Consider the following 20,456-nt stretch of genomic DNA (forward strand, 5'->3'; position numbering starts at 1 on the left):
GGAAGTCTGATGCTCTCTTCATTCTATATGATGCTAGAAAGATAGGATGTCCAGCGACAAAACAGTCCATCGCCAGATGGATTAGATTAACAATTCAGATGGCCTATTCGCAGGCCTCGATTCCTGCTCCTGCCTCCATATCCGCTCACTCTACCAGGTCGGTGAGTGCCTCGTGGGCGGCTGCTCGGGGGACTTCATTACTACAGTTGTGTAGAGCAGCCACCTGGTCGGGAAACAATACCTTTGTAAGGTTTTACAGTTTTGATACTCTGGCCTCAGAGGATCTACAGTTTGGAAACTCGGTGTTACAGGGACCTCAGCACTCTCCCGCCCGTTGTGGGAGCTTTGGGACGTCCCCATTGTCTACCTGAACCCCAGTATACCCTAGGACGTTAGAGAAAAGGGGATTTTGATTACCTACCGGTAAATCCTTTTCTCGTAGTCCGTAGGGTATACTGGGCTCCCACCTCTGTGCTTCGTTCTACTGTTTGGCGTGTTTGACTGACTGGTTTCGTCAGTGTTATGCTGTTGGTAGTTAAAGTTAAAGTTATTCCTCCTCTCATAGTATGACCGTCTCCTTCGGGCACAGTTTTCTAAACTGGGCTGTGGGAGGGGGCATAGAGGGGAGGAGCCAGCACACAGGATGTTAATTTTTATTAAAGTGCACCGGCTCCTTTGGACCCATCTATACCCCATTGTCTACCTGAACCCCAGTATACCCTACGGACTACGAGAAAAGGATTTACCGGTAGGTAATCAAAATCCCCTTTTTTATAGTCATTGAAAAATGTCATTATCGTTGTACATTTTCCCCATCTAAATTTTGTGATCTTCATGAAATAGTAGCTTGGATGTACCTAGTGATGTACGAGAATTTATCAGTTCAACTATATTATTCATATATGCAAAGTGTATGATATTGATATCACAAAAAAATGCATGTACTGGTGGCAACCAGGCTGCGACAGTGTTGTGGTCTCTTAGACTCTTTTCTCTGTTGGTTGCTAGGCGACGCAACGACGCTGCCACTTCTCATCTGGAGACACGCACGGATAAACCTGAGAACAGTTTGTTCTCGCGAGACGCTGTGCGTGAACAGGGCGTCATACGCCCCGACCTCCTGAGGGGAAGGGAACACGTCACTGCGCGCCGTCCGGCACACTCCCGAGTCATGTGACGTGCACGTGACCGGGAGCGTTGCCGGGCAACGACAGAGCAGCGTTCAGGTAAGTGGACGGGGATCGCGTCACCGATACCGGCAATCGGTGCGTGGAGCCGCGGCCCAGTTCACATTCCTGGGCGCCCTGATACGTGGCTATGTTTTTCCACCTTATCTGATGCCCAGATTCTATGTTTTAAGGTCTCTTATTAAAATGAATGCCACTTCCGGGTCACGTGACCGCAAACAAAATACCTAATTGTAGATCAAGATGTTTTTCTTGTATATAAAAAAGCATTTATGTAAATTTGACTGCCTCCTTCCTAAAAGAAAAAGTATTCTCTATGTAGTTACAGACGTTTCTCATATTATTTGAAGTTTTTTAATATTGTAATCACACTCAGGTGTATGCTATGGACAATTAGTCCTCAGGTATAAATAGTGAGCCAGGAGCTCAGATTGACACACTTGCTCCTGAGGAAGCCGGAGGTTAGATCCGGGGAAACGCGTTGAGCTTTTCAAATTAACCCCAATTGTGCTGCTGAGATCCGGTGACTGAGACCCTGCATCTCCCTAAATGGGACCCATCCACAATTTTGGTCATTGAACTTTGCTGCTAAAACAAGGGACACAGCTACCAACTATCCATCGACGTCCTAATTGGAAGAAACTGGAGTTCCAGCTCTTGGGATATCTGCACGATCCCTAAATCCCAGTCTTCAAAGGACACTTACATCGGAGGGGAACGTCTAAGCCCTCGCCCACAACAGGGCAAATTCAGGACTGTGATCCCATATCTGGCTAATTGAATATCTTCCAGACCAGGATGGTAATATAATCTCATAGCACCTTATAATTCTCAGCCATTTTGCACAATCGCTATCCCAGTGATCAATGTACCCCATAATATGGACTATAAGTCAGTTGCATGCCTAGTGTGATTTTTATTCATATTTGAGTGTATTTTAATATATTGTTGTTTAATTTTTGAGAAACGTCTGATACAATTATTTGGACCAGCCAGTGCAGGCACTACTATTTATTTCTTACAACTAACGCGTTTCGCTCTAACAGCGCTTTTTCAAAGAGCATCCCTGTGAAAAAGCAAAACACGCGTTGAGAAGCAGCTGACATGCATTGGAATTCCTGTCCCTACCCGGCACTTCCGGTTGCGGGTCCCATTTCCAGCGGTGGCCCCCAGCCTCCTAACTACCTGCTTTCTACGCATCAATCCTGGTAAACGTTTACAATTACGCTCCCAGGTCCTCTGAACAGCAGGACAGGCCTCCAATGACACCCAATCGCAGTAAAGCACCACTCTTATTTCCTACATTGGGTGAATCACCGCCTGGTATTTTACACAGCGAATATAACCCCCGAAGCATCCAGGTGTGTCCATCACACCACTTTGCTGACACCCAGGATACGTTTCATTATCCACGAACAGAGGGTAAATTTAACCAGTTGCACCTTAAAGAGTGTGAGCACTTTCTACTTTGTCTCCCATTTGCCATTCAATGTGTTAAATAAGATAGCGGCTAGCAGAAGGCAAATGAGGGTGACCACTTACTTGTGATGTATATATAACCTATTTTCTTACCACTCTCGTTCTGTGCATGGTGGTGGGTGCCCCTGCAATGCCGATTATGTATCAGGGACCACCAGGGCTGCCAAGAGAAAACCTGGGCCCCGGTACAACCATTTCCCGGGGCCCCCCTGGAGGGCGTTTTTCTCAAGACTCTAGGGCGTTTTTGTCAATGCTCTATGTTCACAAAGAGTCAAATGCCCTACGTGGTGCTGAAACATCGGCCCACCTATGTTTGTATAGCAATAATACAATTTGTAAAAAATCCGGAGAGTGCCACCTAATTCCTGAGAGTATGGATGGTGTATGCTTTCAGCACATGCACACCACATACATAGGGGATTATTCTGGTTGACTCGTAAGGCTGCAAATTCACAGCGTTGTGAGTCCACCAAACCTCACCCGGGTAGCAAACGTATTCTGGTTGCGAATCAACCAGATTAGGTTCCATAGTCCAGTCTCTGTCTTCCAAAGTCACATAGCAAAAATTTACACCGCAATGGCCATTTCAAATTATGCCACACACCGTAATGTCTATTACACATTATACCACACACCATAATGTCAATTACTATTACACCATAAGGCCTATTACACATTTTACGACACACCGTACTGCACATTACACATTGTACCACACACCATAATGCCTGTTACACATACCAGACACCGTAATGCCCCTTTCATAATTATGCCACATGCCATAATAATACCGATTACATATTCCACATGCCGTAATGCCTATTACACATTATACCACACACCGTAATGCAAATTACATATTATACCACACAAGTGCCACGTACCTATATGCTCATTGCCAGGGATTATGTGATACCATCAAAGAGTTATAATTGATTTACAACATGCTGTTGTAATAATAAATATGCTTAAAATGCAATAATGTATTTGTTGGCTGTTACCCCTCACAGAGGGAAGTAATCTGAACCTCACAGAGAGAAAATTCACTTAATTCATTAGTCCCCCTCATGGAGGAGAGTTAAATTGAGCCTAAACGGTCTCAGACATTTGCCTTAACAGGCCTGAGACCATGGATTGGATAGTACCACCTCAATAGAAGGAGGTGGGCAGGACCGCAAGTGTATTTGCATCAACCTTTTTTGAAAAGTCGGAGCAGGGTGACTCAATTTACTGACGCAGAAATCCCAACTGTTCAACAGCTCCAACAGTCAGGATCCCGACCAAGGGGGCTTTTTTCCACTCCACCCCTGTCGGAGTACTGGTCTGTATACTGACCATCATACCACACCAAATGAGGTAACCTGTGCCCCGCCCCAGCTGTCGTGGAGCTATAAATAACAGGGGGGGGGGGGGGTTGGTCCATGCTAGGATATGTAGTCCCACATGGTTCCTTATAATTATACCAAGGCAAACCTAGGGGACTGGGCAAGAAATAGAATTATCAAAAACTCCCCACAAAAAAACAATTGTCCAGTCCAGACTCACCTACTCACTGTAGCGCTGATATGTATGTTTACTCCCGAGTCCAAAGGGAGTACAGAAGCTTGGCTTGACTGTGGAGGCCGGACTGTCGGTGAGGGAGATGTGAGGAGGCCGGGTGGCATAGCTTAGCCACAGGTGTTTCCACCAGGACACATGGGGGGGGGGGGGGGGGAGTTGTGCGGAGTCACGCTGGAGTGGGCCCCTGAGCACTGCTTGTTGTCGTGGCAGCAGAGTCTGGGAATCCGGGGGCATGGGGGATGGTAGCTGTGGGGAGTCTGGGTCGGGGAGCATGCCAGTGGGGGTTGTGGATGTGTTAGCACCGTGCAGGTCATACTGGCTGCAAGGGACAGCAGGGGAACGGCTAGTCCCCCTGTTAAAAAGTGTGTTAAAAGTGTTCTGCACGCAGCCAAGCACCGCTGCTATACAGCTGACCTCAGGGGAGGATTAGAGCCTAAAAGTGGCCCTGGAAAATTTCTGGCAGTGGCCTCATGTGGGCGGCAACAAATCAATTATGGCCGCTCTCATACATACACCCGGTCCCTGCCACTCTCTTACATACATACACCCTGCCGCTCTCATACATACATACATACACCCAGTCCCTGACGCTCTCATACATACATACATACATACATACATACATACATGGTCCCTGCCGCTCTCATACATACACCCTGCCGCTCTCATACATGCATACATACATACATACACCCTGTCGCTCTCATACAGTACATACACCCTGCCGCTCTCATACATACATACACCCGGTCCGTGCCACTCTCATACATTCATGGTCCATGCCGACATACATACATACACCCTGTCGCTCTCATTCATACTTATACACTGCCGCTCTCATACATACATACATACACCCTGCAGCTCTCATACATACATACATACATACATACACCCTGCCGCTCTCACACATACATACACCCTGCCACTCTCATATATACATACATATTGTGTAATGGACATTACGACGTGTGGTATATGTAATGGCCATTATGGCATGTGTACAAGTAATGTAATGGACATTATGGTGTGTGCAAATTTTTGGTGCGTGCACTGTCCCTGTTATTAGTATATCTGGCTCCTACATTTTCATCCTGGCTCCTAGATTTTAAAGAATTTGTCGAGCCCCGGGCTATAGTATATATATATGGTGCTAGAGCAGGGTTACCAGTGGTGCTGAGGACAGGGCTATAGGGGCACATTACTTTCACACTCCCCCCCCCCCCCCCCATATATTACTGTGACTCTTTCCTCACAAACCTTAATGTGCCCCACTCCCCCCAAACCTTAATGTGCACTCTCCCCCCTCCCTCCCCCTAAACCTTAATGTGCCCCCCCACACACTCTAAACCTTAGTGTGACACTCTCCCCCTCCCCCCCAAACCTTAATTTTCACTCTCCCCCCCACCCCCGATTATATTGAGCAGAACTTGCCTGGTCTCTGCTCTTATGGGTGGCTGCTGCAGCTCTTCTTCTTACTGCTGGGCTGAGGCTGGCTGAGCAGCAGGGCTCCTCCAGTGCACATCGTGTGCATCATGTGACTTCCTGTTTAGCTCAGGAAGCCGGAGACACACGGGGAGTGAGGGTCGGGACGCTGCCTGACTGTAGCTAGCTGACAGTGACAGGGGCAGCCAAGTGCATGAGAGAGGGAACGAGCAGGTGAGGGGATCCTGCTGCCAGCGCTGCTGCAGCCTGCCCAGGCAGGCAGCCAGCAGCACACGCCACACAGCTACACACAGGCAGTCACCTCTCTCATGTTTGGGGGTGGGTAAATGCAAATTTCGGCCTCACATGCGGCCGGCCTCCCGGGAAAGTTCCCGGTGATTTAAATGGCCAATCCGCCCCTGGCTGACCTACAGACTCGCCTGCACACCCGTCCCGCGCCTGCTGCCTCCTCCTCCTCCCCCCCCCCCATCGCTCCCTTTGCCACCCCTTGTATCTGTCCTCCTCTTCCTCCTTGTGTGCAATGCATTCAGTCAGTCACCCGGCCGCTTAGCAGCGGCACTGCGTGATACAGTTGTCTGGACAGGAGTCGGGACACACGCTGCTGCAGCTGCAAACACAGACTCGCAAGAGGGTCAGCACAGCTCCGCAGCGGTGGAGGACTGCTGGCTGTGTCCCGAACTCCCGTCCTGATAACTGTCACGCAGTGCCGTCGCCTCTATGGTAAGCTGACACCGCTCTCCGTCAGACTCGGCTACCCCGCCTGTGCACCCACCGCAAAATAAAACAGGGTATGTGTGTGTCCGGGCCCCCCTGGCCGGCCGGGCCCAGGTAAACTGTACCCTCTCCCCCTGCCTCTGGGCGGCCCTGGGGACCACCTGCACCAATGCACAAAAAAGCAGAAGCGTTCTCTTTTCATTTTCACTCCAACTTGCTGATGACCAAATGATCTCGCATCTGCGGTGATCATATTACTGCCATACCTCACTGTGTCCCCTAATCTTGTCCCACCCTAGGGTGAAAAGGTGGCTGTGAAAGAGATTGCTGGCTGGCAAGACACCCTAGTAAAATGTTCTGATAAAGGGGGCAACGTAGTTCTCTGGCTACGGATCCAATATGTACAGGAATTAGAAAAACAGTGATGTTAATTGCTATAAAAAATGTATCTTTTACCCGAGCACCAAATACACCTCATCAACTCAACAAAGGAAGTATGTGCTTCAAAATAAATGATGCAAAGAAGAAAGAGATTTAACAGGTAAGACATAAATCTAATTTTCTTCTGCGGTAGACGTCAGGGGCAACAGGGATGACAGCGGGACATCCTAAAGCAGACACCTAAGGGTGGGGACGCACCTGGGCCGCAGCCAGTACACTCTGGCCAAATGCTGAGTCCTGGGAGGCAAGCATGTCAAACGCATAGAAGCATAAGAAAGTATTAGCGGACGACCAAGTCGCCACCTTGCAAAGTTGCTCTGCTGTTGCATCGCCCCTAACAGACTAAGATGCATCCTCAGACCTTGTGGAATGAGCCTGGACCCCTACAGGAATCGGAAGGGAGGCGCCCAAGTAAGCCTGCTGGACAACAGACTTCAACCATCAGGCAACAGTCTGATTGGTAGCAGGCCAACCTCTCTTGAAATCCATAGAGAAGAAAGGGCCTTATTCTGGTTCACTCTTAGAGGCAAATTCCTTCACAAATGGACAAAACCATGTGCACTGCAGGTGGGGCAGATGTTACTTGTGCAGAGAGAGCTAGATTTGGGTGGGGTTTTTCTTCAAAGTGAGATCTATATTAAAGTGTAAAAATAAAGCAGTCAGTATTTTCCCTGCACAGAAACAAGATGACTCACCCAAATCTAATTCTATCCGCACCTGTTACATCTACCCCCTACAGTGCACATGGTTTTGTCCATCTAAGAAGGAATTTGTCTCTAAGAGTGAACTAGAATAAGGCCCAAAGAGAGAATCAGATTTCCTAAGGGTTTTAGTGTGATGCACATAGATGCGCAAAGCATGAACCACATCCAGAGTACACTGCCCAGGAGAGGCATCCGACCTACGAAAGGTCGGGACCACTATCTCCTTGTTGACATGAAACTTGGACACCACCGTGGGGCGGTGTGAAGGAACGGGTTCAAAGAACCACCCTATCAGGATGAAAAACCAGGAGAGGAGAATGACATGACAGCTGACAAATCAGACACCCTCCTGGCCAACAGGAAAACAGTTTTCCAGGTAAGCCAGCGAAGATCCACCAACCGCAAGGGTTCAAAAGGGGGACCCTGAAGGGCCTTGAGAACCAGAGAAAGATCCCATAGAGCGACCGGTGGAACAAACAGGTTGGATGCACAAGACCCCTTGCAAGAAAGTGTGGACATCCTGCAACAATGCTAACTGGAAGAAAATAAAGCTAAGACCTGCACTTTCAAGGAAGACTGTTGGAGGCTGGCCTCCAAACCCTTTTGCAGAAAAGCGAGAATCCGAGACAAACGGTAAGTCTTGGGATTAAATTGACTGGAGCAACACAAGGAAAAGTAAGCCTGCCAGATGCGATGATAAGCACCAGCCAAAGAAGGCCCGGACACTGAGCATAGTCTAAATGACCCTTAAATTAAAGCCATTGGCTCTTAACAAGGAGGTCTCAACAGCCACCCCATCAAATACAGCCGCTGCAGATTGGGATGGAGGCATGGACCCTGTGTGAGCAGGTCTGACCACAGAGGTAGACTGATCGGAGGGGGGGGGGGGCAATACGGGGCCACCAGGATCAACGTGCCTACCTCCGCCTTCAACTTGCGAAGTACTCTGAGGAGGAGCGAGAAGGGGGAAAAGGCATACATTCGAGTGAACGGCCACAGGTCCAACAGAGTGTCTACTATGCAAGCCCCTGGGTCTCGAGACCTGGACCCAAACAGGGTGACCTGGTGGCTGTGATGTGAGGCCATCAAATCCACCTCTGGTCTGCCCCAACAGTCTACCAACATCTGGAACGCCTTCAGATGGAGGGTCCATTCGCCGGCATCTAGAGTCTGACGGCTTATAAAGTACGCTTCCCACTTGAGGACACCCAGAATAAAGATTGCCGACAAGGGGAGATCTTGCCCTCCACCCATTAGAAGATGCGAGAGGCCTCTGCCATGGCCGCCCAACTCACAGTGCCACCCTGCTCGTTGATGTAAGCCACCGTTGTCGCATTGTCCGACTGGACCTGCACCGGGCTACCCCAAAGCCAAGGCTTCGTCTGGCAGAGAGCCAGCAGGACTGCCCTCAGTTTGAGGACATTGATGGACAGCAGGGATTCTTGTGAAGTCCAAAGCTCCTGAAAAGATCTGACACGTGACCCTTCCCACCCACGGAGACTTCCGTCCGTGGTGAGGAGAGTCCACCGGTGAATACAAAACTGCCTCCCCTCCCTGAGGTTCTGATCCAGAAGCCACCAGGACAGGGAGATCCGTACTGCCGGTGACAAGACAATCTGGTGTGATCGTAGATTGGAGTACGATCCCGACCATTTCTTGAGGAATTCCCATTGGAGGAGGCTAGATTTGAACTGCACATACTCCGCCATGTCGAAGGCCGACACCATGGAGCCCAGGACCCGCATGCAGGCATGGATTTAAACACACCTGAGGGAGAGGAGACGCTGAACATGGGACTGCAGAGCCCTGCGGCAAACCTCTGACAAATAGATCTGCTGATGGACTGTGTGCAACCGGGCCACCAAATGAACCATGGATTGGGTGGGAAGCATGGAAGACTTGGGCCAAATGATGATCCAGCCGTGGCGTTCTAGGGCCTCCACCACCTTGGTCAAATGTGCCTGGAGAACCTCAGGTGACTGTGCCAGGATCAACAGGTCATCCAGATACAGTAGTATACTGATACCCTGGTTGTGAAGTGTGCTGCCCATTACCGCCATGACCTTCATAAACACCCGGGGTGCCATGGAAATGACGGTCCTGCAGTGCAAACCGCAGAAACTGCCGGTGTTCCTGTTTGATGGGGATATGCAGATACACAACCTGGATATCTAGGGACGCCATGTAGTCCCCGGTTGTAACGCCAGAACAATGGACCGCAAGATTTCCATCCTGAACTTTGGGACCCTGACAATCTTGTTGAGCCACTTTAGATTTAAAATGGGACGGAAAGACCCATTGGGCATCCGAAACAAAGAGGCTGGTGTAAAAATCTGTGCACACTGAGACACAGGAACGGGACAGCGGGACAGTAGATGGACCTGTCCGGCCGCCTGCTAGTGCAGCCCGGTGATCCCCCTCGCTGCTCAGCCGCTGTTCCCCAGTGGGGAGCGCATCACCTGGTGTCACGGCTGCTGTCCCCCAGTGCCTGAGGCTAGCTGCGGTCGCACACCCGTGGGTGGTGTGCGGCTGCCGGGCCCAGGTGATGGGGCGAAAGCGCAGGGGACTGAAAGACACAAGTCAGTGTAAGAAAAAGAAAAAAAGGATTTTAAAATAAGATGTGAGGCTGCCCCTCTCAGTGCATGTTGGCTCCTGCCAGCACAACTAAAACAGAGTAGCTAGCCTAGGAGGCGGGGTAGAGGAGGGGAGGAGCCGGGCTGACTGTGAGCAGCCAAAAGTTTAACCTTTCTGTTGCTGGAATGGTTTGTGACCCACTTGCTACCCACTGTTATCGCTGTGGCCCCTGATGTCTTCCGCAGAAGAAAATGTGATATCTACATGCAAGATTCAATTTGATTTAAACACCTAACCAATATTTGCCTTATATCTTTTGCCCTCTGCTGTATTATCTTCACTCTGTCCTTTATTATTGTTACTTAGCATATGTAACAATCAGATCAGGTGATCGATCAAAAGAAAGTATGCCTCCTGTTATGATTATCTGTTGGATCAATGTATGTCTGATATGTTTTGTAAAATCATGTCGCCTGTGATTATTATGTGGGAGATCAGGACATGTCATGTATTATGTGTGTAAACTATTGGTGACCCAGGGAGTGTAACCATCTGTGGACTCCTCTGAAGTTAGGATGTCAGATAAGATTGGGGACCCCTCATAAACCAGATTGGGGGGGAAGAGCAATAGTGTCCGGCCAACAGGCCAAAGGTGCTCTGCCACTCCACTAAATTACCTCTTATCACTTGAGGAATGTGTAAAATCTACTTCACAGCAGTGGACCAATTCTTCATTTATCCAGGAACAAGTGATCAGCATGGAAAGAGTCAAATCCCAAGGGTGGGAGGGATGAGGGAGCCTGCAAGTATAACTAAAAACTTCTCCCTATAGACTGTTGTCACTACTTGGGGGTGCAGCAAACGGGCTGTAAGCGACCGGAGATTTCTTGTGGAGACCCTCCCACGTCAGGATTTGTACTTAGGTGTAAGATACAGTTCTGTCATTTCTTTTTATTCCCTTTTATTTATGAATTGCTTTTATCTTGTGTGTACTTTTAAAATCATTGCAATATCTTGTAACCACTTTTTCCACTAAAGCTCGGTAGTATTTTTAGGAATAAATCATATAATTCTCAGTTCTGGTTCTGTGTTCTTAAGATCCTGTAAGTCAACGGAGAGCGCGTTACCATTTTTATATTGCATTGTGTGGTCAGGTGCGAGCCAAGCCGCCCCTTGCGCAGTTTCCAAACGCTAAATCCAGGCTTTGGCTGGTGGCAGTGTACCTCAAAGAGGGGACCCGAGTGGTCAAAGTGAACCCCAGTCATGGCCGGAGCTCCTCAGATTGACGTATCGGAGCAGGCGACCGGTGGGTCCGTAACAGCATATGAGGGATGGTGATTATACCAACTGGGTCCAAACCTCAGCATACTAACCCCGGTATGCACTCTGGTGTACAGCTGTTTTTATACGGACACCAAGGGCACCTCCCAGTAACAGGACCGTGGGCACATTCCATTACTTTTGCCCCACTCCATTGAGAAGTTCAATACACTTCTGTCTTCTTTTAGAAATTAAGGGCATCATTTTTCATTCTTAACTTTCTGGTGGGTTTCCGAAGGGTCCCCCCACTCTCCTCAATCATCCAATATGATGGTGGACAGCAGATGGGGGCTCATTGGTAGCTCACTATCTGTCTTCCTCTACCCTGTCATCTGTGACTCTCATTTGTCGATGGGTGCCTGGTTGCCCTGCAATGCCATCTAGGTAACAGGGACGGCCAGCTCACCCGTGATAAATAGCATTGGCTCTCCCCAAGACACTTATGCTCTCTCATCTACCCGGTGCTGTAATATAATCAAGACAGCAGAAGCCTCATCAGTCCAATGAGAGAAGCACTGTAACTCTATCTGCATGGCCACTACTTGGTGTCAAGATCTAATTCATTCATTTTGGAGGATTGTGCTCTGTGCCGACCAACTTGATATCGTCAGAAAAAAGAATCTACATTACATTAAATATACAATATATGGATTATATTGCTATGGTACATAAGTGGGAGGAACAGTTGAGCAACCATTTTCGCTTAAGATTATGGTGACCCACCCGCAGCCATTATGTGGCCCTATTTGGGACATTCATTGTAGTAATGTCATGTTTTATATGTGTGTTTTTCTGATAATACTTATGCGCGGTTATGTTACCTCTAAATAATAAAAGTTAATTTTTAATTTATTCATATTTTTCATCATTTGTCAAGTGTGCCCCAAGTGTTCTTCTTTAGTCGCCTCTTGACCCATTTTTTTCAGTTATATTGCTGAACCCTTTGGGAGCGCCACCAACCAGGTACCACCGGGTATACTGTAGTGTACACTGCGGTCTTGATGTTGGTTTTCTATCATTGTCCAATACTGTACAGCAGGCGTGTCCAAACTGTGGCCCTCCAGCTGTTGTGAAACTACACATCCCAGCATGCCTTGCCATAATTTTAGAATTCCCTAATAGCAAAACCGTGGCAAGGCATGATGGGACATGTAGTTTCACAACAGCTGGAGGGCCACAGTTTGGACATGCCTGCTGTACAGTAATTATTGTTACTTATTATACTTGAAATCCTCTCATATACCAGAGAAGGAATACAGAAAGATGAGGCGTACTCTCTTGGATCACCAGTTAATAGATACTGGTGACTATCCCATCCCACAGATCTAGATTATACATTTTTTCCTTACGCACATCAGACATATATTAGACTAGATTACCTGTTCCTTAGTCACAGACACCTCCATTTTCTGTCAGACACTTCCATTGGCTCAATAACATGGTCCAACCGTGCACCCGTCTTCCTTCAACTATCCCCACCTCCAATGTCACAGAAACCATGGATGTGGTGCTGTAATGATACTTCTCTACAAGACACCTATTGCAAGTCTCAGCTAGAGTCAGCCAACGATACATATGTCAGTGACAATGACCGGGGGGGGGGAATTGCTATAATGTCAGTATGGGAAGCCCATAGATGTGTTTTGCATGGTTGCATGGCTCGGCTCCTACCTTAAAAAACAAGAGACACCAGAAAATGTGATAAAAGATGACCGAGGTCTCGTACTGATAAAGCAGAAGTATTTCTAATTACTTTATAACCATTAAATATAATGGCAAACGCTGAAATAATTGCACTACAACACAAACTTGTAAAATATATAGAAATGCTTTACTTGAAATATATATATATATATAAAGATAATAAAAGATAGTTTGATTACATATATTGCAAAAGCAAATTTAACACATAAAAATATATAATAATAGACTTATCCCTTAATAAAAACCTAACTCTTGTACAGATGACAGGGGACAGTTAACAGCCAACACCTCAGGGATCACTACCTGCACCCCCAGCTCCAATCACTTGTCCTCTGAACTGCTTCCTCAATTGCTTAACCACTCCCTCTTTATGCCCAATATTTATACTTTATTCAGTTCAGTTATTTCATTATTCATATGGGTTAAGACTGTGATTGGACGAGTCGGTCTTGAATGAATGATGCTTTAATAATTCACCCATCATTTAGGTCTGGTTACTAGGCAGAAATATCTAGACCTGAAGGCCATGGGGTCTACGCATGCGTACCCCTGTTACCTAATTGTTCCCATGTTGTTGACAACAATGTGCAGACTGGTAGTCTGTCCTCGCTCTCTGTACTGTCAACATTGCATTCCTACACTTATAAAATCAAAACAATTTTCTGCAAGAAATCACTTTCCCAGCACTGTTCTGAATCTTCAGCCATTTTGTCATGTTTTTATGCAACTCATAGTTGACAAAATGGTTGCTGCTTCTAACAAACACCTGCTGCTTAGTGTAAAGGATAGGCCGTGGCTAGTACCTTGTGCAACAAGCTAACGCCATCTGCAACAATTATAACAGTATTTAAGAAAACAGAGTGTAATAAAAGCATAGGAATATTGATGGGTTCATTTCTGTTTTAATAGTACATAACGAAACAAAAAATAGCAGAAACTTTGAGATCATATTATACTAAATTGTATAACGTCTGGAGAGACGGGACGATGTAATCAAAGTACCTCATCATGATGTGATTACCCTGTACACTTCCCCACGTTGGCCCTTATTCTGGTTGGTGCGGATATGTCCGCGTGCGTTCGTGCCGCCGATGTTTTGTGTCTGCGCATGTGCAGAGGCATATCTGCGCTTGTGCGAAAGGGACATACGTCCAAATTCCACATGAATTGTTTACACTACGAACAGGGGGAGGAGAGGGGCGTGAAGGGCTGTTTGGCCTCATTAACATATGCATATGCCCCGCGTTTCATGGGCGTTCCCATGAAAACGCTGGGCGTATGTATGGTAATGCGGCCGTGACGCACGTGTAGGGGGCGGACATATGACATTGCCGGATTTTAGCTGCCCACCCAGATCCCTGCTTTTGCGCGGAGAAATGCTGGTGTGGTCTGAGCTCGCGGGAGCTGCCTGACCACTCGGTCCTGCAACCATTGAATGATGGGGGAGGTTCCCAGAGATGGAGGAGGTGTATACATGAGAAATCCACTCGTGCTCCGTGCGGTCAGCGGCTTACCGCATTCGGATGGAGTGAGCGATCCGCACGGAAGGCGGGGTTTAGGACGCACGGTCCTGGCCGCATATTCGGCTCCGGCCGCACAGACCAGAATAAGGCCCATTGTCTCAGGAAGACGCAGACTCATTAGATAAGCTTTTTGTTACTGAGGGGGTGATTAACACCATCTAGTCTTCTCCCTCGGGTAAGAGCCCCGGACCACATGGTTTGTCCATCGCATATTATAAAGCATTTAAAGAAAAGTAATCCCCCTTCTTACACATGCATTCAATGCCATTAGAGGCTCATATTGTGGTCATTCCAAAAGATGGTAAGGACCCTAGTGCCTACCCTAGTTACTGACCGATCTCCTTACTAAATATAGATATAAAACGGTTCGCCAAATTAATATCGGATCGCTCAAAACTACTCCCTCAGTTAACTCATGGAGATCAGGTTGGCTTTGTGCTTGGTCAGGAGGCCACAGATAACGCTACTAGTTATCAATCTGATTCATTATCCTCAGTGCCCTCCATGATATGGTCTACAGATGCTGAAAAGGCATTTGACTGGGTGGACTGGGGATTTATTAATGGGGTTTTGTGCCACCTAGGCCCGGGCCCGTACCGGTCTCCACAGAATCAGGGCTTTATACAATAGACCTACGGTGAAGTTACGGATAAATGGTTCATTGTCCGAGTTATCTGACATATCCAATGCCCTTTGTCACCCCCTCTTGTTTGGGCTTTGTATAGAGGCCCTTGCCAGACCCAAATATTTCAGGCTTGCGAATAGGGGGGTCTGGAAACTCAAACTAGCCCTCTTCGCAGATGACTTACTAGCCCTGATTTCAATACCTATGTTATCCCTTCCAAACTTGGTAGCTGAATTTCAAAGATTTGGAGATCTATCCAATTTCAAGATAAATTATTCACAGTCAGTAGCTAGGAACCTGACAACTCCCTTTAATCGATGTCCATAGCCTGAAGCTCTCCTCTCCTTTTGCTTGAAAGGACTCTAAACTGAATTATTTGTTCTAATTTTAAGGGACTTATCTCTCTCAATTTCAAACCACTACTACAATCCCTGCGCATGGGTTACCAGAACTGGAGACCTTTGCGTTTCTCCTGGTTTGATAGGATAAATGTTGTCAAAATGAATTCACTTCCTAAGATTTTATACAAGCTTCAAACTCTACTTATACCAGGGCTCGACAAATACCGGGCGCCAGGTCGCCACGGCGACCAGATTCTGCTTCCTGGCGACCAGATTTTTTGCAGGGAGGGAGAAAGCAGAATCTGGTCGTCGGCAGCCCGATCACCCGTCTCCCCCTCCTTTCAGGCCAGCGGCAGCGTGGTCAACCGGACCCCCCCTTCCCCGCCCAGCCTGTGGCACAGGCAGGTATAGGAAGTGCGCTCTCCCCGCTGCCCGTGTATGGGACAAGCATGCTGCGGTTTCCTTTTTCTAAATTAAATGCGGCGGCTGCGGGACCTATCAGGGAGGTCCTGCTTACTGCCAGCAGCTCCGTCCCTGCCTCTGCCTGGCTGCAGGAGATCTGTGACTGCCCCCTCTGCCCGGCTGCAGGAGTTTCGTCCCGCTTCCGACCAGCTACGGGAGCTCCATGGACCCCCCCGCTGCTGAAGCTCCGTCCCCCCACGTGGAAGCAGCCTGCAGGAGCTCTGTGACACCCCCCCTCCTCCACCCGGCCATGTGAGCTCCGCGACATGACCTCACTCCCCTCCGCCCAGCCACGGGAGCTCAGTCCCCCCTTTGCCCAGCCACTACAGGAGGCATTATGGTTGTGTCACTACTGGGGGGAATTGTGGATGTGGCACTGTGGAGGGGCATTACCTGGGGCATGTGTGTGGCAAGGAAAGGTAAGGGTGCTTAGTGTCTTATTAGGAGGAGGGAGAGTTTGGCTGTAAATGAGTTTTCACCAGCTGTACCTGCCTGTTATCCCTGGGATTCGCATGGCAGTAAACTCCACAGTTGCATACAGCGGCCTGCACATCCAGCAACCTTGGTGGCTTCTGTGTCTACACTCACTGAGTGGGTGATTCAATTGTTTTTTTCACAATTAAAATGTTTTTATCTGATTGCATCCAAACAGACTAGTTTTAGTGGCGTTAAACAACTACACCAGTCTAACGTGCTGGGCAAAATGCAAGAAATGTTGGGGCATCCAATCACTTTTGTGTGCCAGCAAGCAAAAATGCTGGTGCTGGTGTCTGTTCTTACCCAGAACAATTCAATTGTTGCTCTGTATGGGTGGGATCTAGCGGCAGCCTGAGCGAAATACCTCCCCGGTGAGGCTACATGGCCCTGTGCAAAACTAGAAATTTTGTTTATGACTTACCCCTATTTAGTGGGTGCTATGGTATACTGCATGATGTGTGTAATGGGCATTACAGTGTGGCTTAATGTGTAATGGGCATGCCGGTGTTTGATAGAATGTGTAATGGGCATAACGGTGTGTTGCATAACGTGTAATGGGCATTATGGCATGTGGAATAACATGTAATGGGTGTGTGACATGTCGAATAGGCATTGCAAATTTTTTCCACACCTTCGGCGTGCACTGTCCCTATTTTTAGTTTGTCTGGCTCCTACACATTAATCCTGGCTCCCAGATTTTAAAAACATTTGTCAAGCCCTGACTTATACATATTCCTCTGATGTGGTTCCAGTCCATTCAGAGACTTATACGTGCCTATGTTTGGGGTGCAATGGAGGAATGTAACTCCCCCACATCACTAGCTGTTTTATTGAATCGTGTCCTGGTATGGACTCATACAAAGGATACGAAAATTTGGGTATCTTTGTAAGAGAGTTGCCTCTCCACATGTATTGAGACTATCCCGTGGTTCCTATCTCTACCTAAGGTAGAACATCCAACAGGGTCACCTTCTCTTAGATTATAGAAAAAAATCTGCACATTTCCCCATATTTCCTCACTTACTTCCTTGCTCTATAACCATGGTTTTTTCACCAGGTCTCCTCACCTCCTCTTTAAGAAAATGGACAGAAGCTGGATTATGTAGACTAGGTCAGCTGGTGACGCCAGAGGGGACACCCAAGTGATCTGTTGGTGACTTATTACACCTTTATTATATTATTACATGGGATAGTAACAGAGAATTGCACAAGACTGAGGAATTAGCAAGTAAACTGTATTAGTCTGGTGACCCCCCCCCCTAAATATTAATCCCTAAATTGGTCCTTTGCATAGGTTGATGGAGGTGTGCTACCACTGGACAACGTTTGGAACAGTTAGCATATAACTGTATATAACGGTGTGATGCACCAAAGGTGAAATGTACACATAAAATGTAACTTTTATCAGAATCAACTTTATTGGCCATGTATACTTGCGCATACTAGATATTTGACTTGGATTGCTGTGAAAGAGCCAGTTAGGTACAGTTAAACAGTGACATATGCGAACACATACAGGTATAGGCTAGAAGTTCCCTGGGGGATATAGACGCAGGGAACACATACCTGCCAAGCAGCACAGTGCCTAGGCAGCCATCAGCAGCCGGGTAGGTAACTCTGGGGCAGATTTATTAAGCTTGGAGAAGAGATAAACTGGAGATAAAGCGGAGAAAAGGTAAAAGGAGATAAAGCACCAGCCAATCAGCTGTGTTTGAAAAAGACAGTTGGGAGTTGATTGGCTGTGCTTTATCTCCAGTTTATCTCTTCTCCAAGCTTAATAAATCTGCCCCAGTATGAGCAAAGACAACAGTTACAGCAGAGACAGTACAGTTATCACACAGGAGATGTGGGGGTTACCTATGGCTGAGTGCACAGTTCCTATGCAGCCATTTGTGGTGCCATATTGAAGGGCTCAACAGGCCATCATCCTGTAGGGAGAGCCAGCGTGGCTGGTGGTTATTACATTAGAAATAAAAATGCGAAGTATAAAAAAAAACACACAACAAATAAGTGGAACAAACACGGTGGGGATGTGATTAAAAAGTGCTGACGCGGGCGATCGGTTGTGCTTATTTATTTATTAAACTAAAAAATCTCTCCTGTGGTCTCAATCACTGAGCCTAAAGCTGGCCATACACACGTAGATTTATCTTCAGATCTGGCTGATTGGAACAAAAACATGGTTATGGATGAGAGCAAATGACAGTTGACCATTTGCTTGGAAATGCTGGAAAACGGACAAACTGTCACTCATCCATAACCATGTTTTTGTTCCAACCAGCCAGATCTGAAGATAAATCTTACTAATGTATGGGCACCTTAAGTATCACCCAGAACCCTGTTGCAGCTGGGAAATAGAATTGTATGATTTAGCACTTTAGTGTAGAAAGTCACATATACCCATTGGTTTAATGATAGGCTGCATTGGGAGATTGGCTCAATGATGTGTTTTAGTTGTGGTTTGGGCCAGGTTATGGTCCTAAATTGTAGGTGAACGAGATCCCTTAAATGGCTAATATATTACTAAAGCAAGTATTCCTGGTTACAGGGCTAAAACAGCATGTGTGCGGACAAAGGTAACAGGTGCTGTTACCGTCACCTGTTCTGTATATATTAGATCTGTGCATCACTGGCCACAATATTAAATGTGGCCAGTGATGCACAGATCTAATATATACATATATAGTTTTCAGTGTCCCGCTGCCGGTTAGTACTAATCACAGTATGCAATAGTAATGTGTGTCTGATCGGGCAGATAGCACGGCTTATAAACTCAATGTCCCTCTGCCAGTAAGGATTGGTTACAGTGTACAATGATGGCGCGTATCTGATTTGGCAGGTGACACCGTTCATAATTTCAGTGTCCCTTGCCTGTCAGTGTTAACAATTGAAAGTAATAATTTTCAGTGTCCCTCTACCAGTTTAGCATTAATCACAGTGTGCGCTAGCAGTAGGTGTCAGATCCAGGAGGTGACACCACCGATAATTACGGTTTCCTTTTCAGGGTCCATGGGTCCCACAGGGGACATCGGGGTTGTAGGCGGATCCAGGGGGTCCGAGGCACCAATCAGCAAAGCTCTTTTAAGATTTCCCAGGATGCCTAGGGCCCTCTCCCCTGCAACCCCGCCTCCAGGCTCATCTAGCTTAGTTTTTGTTTGGTGCCTGCAGGAAGCAGACGCACCTTTATCAGCAGGGATTACCTCACTGAGGTAATCCCAAAAGAAGCTGCTTTATTTTTATACTTTTTGCATTTAACTTTTGAATTTGCCGCTTATGCGGCAGATCCGCTCAAGCGGCTGAGGCAGCCCCCGCCGTCAATCATTAACGGCGGCGCGTGCTGCCACATCACTCCTGCCGGCACCAACATTCCTCCCACGACCTCGGTCAAGCGGGGTAGCCCGGCGGAGGAGACGGACAGCGCCTAGCACCGCGGACATCTCCTCCAGGCAGCGTGGCCGGCGTCCAGGAGCAGGTAAGGCTCTCCTAGAGAGCACAAACCGCTGCCATGCTGCGCACTGTGGGAGACAGCCGCAGCAGCTGGGGTGGACACTGGCCCTCGGGTCAGGGACTGAACTAGACCACCGGGGACCCATTTTAAACAAGGCTCCTTTGCGTCCCGATGGGGGAATACCAGCAAGGGTAGGTGGCGCTTGGCCTGCAGTCCCTCCCCAAGCTTTGGCGCCAAACTCTACGCAGATCTGCTGGCCATTAGCTGTGATACTCTGTGCCCGCCCCTTTCCTCTTCCTCAGACCGGCGCCATTTTACACAGGCACAAAGGTCTCCCAGAGCCCGGGCGCAGTCTCCCCTGTGAAACCGTCTACAAGCTAAGCAGCTGCTTTCACAGCCACCCTAATCCCCCTTACTCCATTAGAGTTCAAGCGGTTGATAACAGGGTGTG

At 47.8% G+C, this 20,456-nt stretch overlaps 1 protein-coding gene across 5 annotated transcripts in view; it reads right to left on the reverse strand.

The window, feature by feature from the left end:
* LOC146009929 (uncharacterized) overlaps nucleotides 1–20,456 on the reverse strand; it is a 453,438-nt gene that overhangs the window by 343,306 nt on the left and 89,676 nt on the right. The gene's annotated exons all lie outside the window — the stretch shown is intronic.

The sequence above is a fragment of the Crinia signifera genome, chromosome 6 (genome assembly GCF_055691185.1).
Source record: "Crinia signifera chromosome 6, ASM5569118v1, whole genome shotgun sequence".
Taxonomy (NCBI): Eukaryota; Metazoa; Chordata; class Amphibia; order Anura; family Myobatrachidae; genus Crinia; species Crinia signifera.